Here is a 2,303-nt window from a genome sequence, read left to right as displayed (position 1 = left end):
GGACAGGTTCGGTGTTCAAAATAAGAGCACAGAAGGAGGAAGGAAATTAGACTTCGTTAAGTATTTGCTCTTGCTAGACATTGTACACATACACATCATCACCCTTAGGTTTTACAATCTGTCTTACAAGATTGGTGTTTTATCCCCGTTTACAGAGAAGATTCCAGTTAAGACACTAGTCCAAGGTTACAGAGACAATAAATGGCAAGGTTGAGATTCAGACCCATTATTCTGGCTCCAGATTCCATCCTTATGCCTTTAAACCTGGTATCCAATAGGCTGGGGGATGGCAAGAGATGCATAAGCCAAGATGAAGCCATAGCCTATATACACAGTATATTATGTCCTAGGTAGCCCGGGCCAGACCCTGCTGGTCTCTGTTTTAGGACTTGAGCTGTACACCTCTCACTATTGTCATCCATGTTCCTTTCACAGACCTGTAATGGCCCAACGGGTGCAGGTAACACCAGCAAGTTGAGTGAATTCTTCATTGTGGGCCTCACTGACGATCCTCACCTTCAGCCTATCTTCTTTGCCCTCTTCCTCCTGATCTATGCAATCACAGTTGTGGGAAACCTGGGCCTCCTTGCCCTCATTGTGGTCAGCCCTCTACTCTACACTGCCATGTATTTCTTCCTCAGCAATTTGTCCTTTATTGACTTCTGTTATTCTTCAGTCACAGTTCCAAAAATGTTGATGGGTTTTTTCTCTGGTTGCCAAACAATCTCCTTCTCTGGTTGTGTGGTACAGACAAGCTGTTTTGTGTTCTTTGCTGTCACTGAGTTCTTCCTCCTGGCTTCCATGGCCTATGACCGCCATGTGGCCATCTGCAGCCCTCTGCTCTACCATATCATCATGTCCCCAAGGCTCTGTTTGCAGCTCGTGGCTGCCAGCTATGCAGTGGGCCTGATGAACATGGTGCTCCTCACTAGCACAACCTTTTATCTGACCTGTAAATCCCGTGTCATCACGCATTATTTATGTGATATTCCTCCCCTTTTAAAACTCTCCTGCTCTGACACACAGATACTCCAGCTTCTCCTCTTTGCCTGTGGTGGCTTTAATGTGTCTGTGTCCCTGACAATCGTCCTGGTCTCCTACGCATATGCCTTCTTGGTTATCATCAGAATTCCCTCAGCCAAGGGTAAACTTGTGCTTCTCACCTGACTTCTGTCAGCCTATACTATGGAACCACAGCATTCATTTACTTGCACCCATCCTCTGAGTACTTGCTAGGCAGGGACAGGCTGGTGTCTGTATTCTACACAGTGGTCATTCCCATGCTTACTTAACCCCATGATCTACAGTCTGAGGAACAAAGATGTGAAGGAAACACTTAGGAATGTTCTTAAGAAGGCCTCACAATTCTTCTCCCTCCACATGTCCAGATTTCCATGATGTCAAATGCAGTAAAGAAAGGGTAATAAAGGGAAGGACAGGGAGGTGACTGTATTTGGCTACTCACCATGTCTCAGGCATTATTCTAGGAATTTTAAATAGCTTATTCCTTGAATATTCTTCATAACTCTGGAAGTCAAGTATTATTTTCATTTTTACAGATGAGGAATCTGAGACCCTGAGAGCTTTGGTTATTTGCCCAAGGTCATCTCAGAGCTTGTATGCAGTGGAACTTGGATTTCAATTCAGGACTGTCTGAAACTTCATTTCTATTACAATTACACTGTTTCACTATAAGACAAAGTGTCACACTCTCTCTTTATCCTAAGTCTAAGTTTTCTAAATTTTTTCCCTTTCTGGGGCTTTGGATCATGTCTAATCAGGTCACTGAATTAATTGAATGCCTATTGCATACAGAGCCCTATACCAGATGCAGGGGTGTAGAGGAATCACAAGGAAGAAAGCTATGGCCATTTATCTTTTGGCAGATTCCAACTCATTTAAGGAAGATAGGAGATCCCATCCAAAAAGGAACTGAACTATGACTCTTAATTTAAATAGACATTTGTTGATTTTTTTCTATGTGCTAAATGCTAAATCAGTTATTTTATAATCCTCCCAAGAACTCTTAATGTAGGTACAATTGTTGCTCCCATTTTATGGATGAGAATACTATAATTAAAAATGATTAGGGGCACCTGGGTGGCTCAGTTGGTTAAGCATCCGACTTTGGCTCAGGTCATAATCTCACAGTCCATGGGTTCAAGCCCTGCGTTGGGCTCTGTGCTGTCAGTTCAGTGCCTGGAGCCTGCTTTGGATTCTGTATCTCCCTCTCTCTCTTCCCACACTCACACTCACACTCTCTGTCTCTCAAAAAATGAAAAAAACTTTAAAAATTTTTAAAA

At 42.9% G+C, this 2,303-nt stretch overlaps 1 pseudogene; it reads left to right on the top strand.

Annotated features, from left to right (window-relative positions):
* The first annotated feature begins 801 nt into the window (after nucleotides 1-801).
* Nucleotides 802-1,292, top strand: LOC124513827 (olfactory receptor 1019-like; annotated as a pseudogene).
* The last annotated feature ends 1,011 nt before the right edge of the window (nucleotides 1,293-2,303 follow it).

This window comes from Lynx rufus, unplaced genomic scaffold (genome assembly GCF_022079265.1).
Source record: "Lynx rufus isolate CCGP_SWC_20201006 ecotype Redwood Valley unplaced genomic scaffold, mLynRuf1.p SCAF_19, whole genome shotgun sequence".
In the NCBI taxonomy this organism is placed as follows: Eukaryota; Metazoa; Chordata; class Mammalia; order Carnivora; family Felidae; genus Lynx; species Lynx rufus.
Note: the sequence above shows the minus strand (reverse complement) of the source record. Positions and strands in the feature narration are given on the sequence as shown.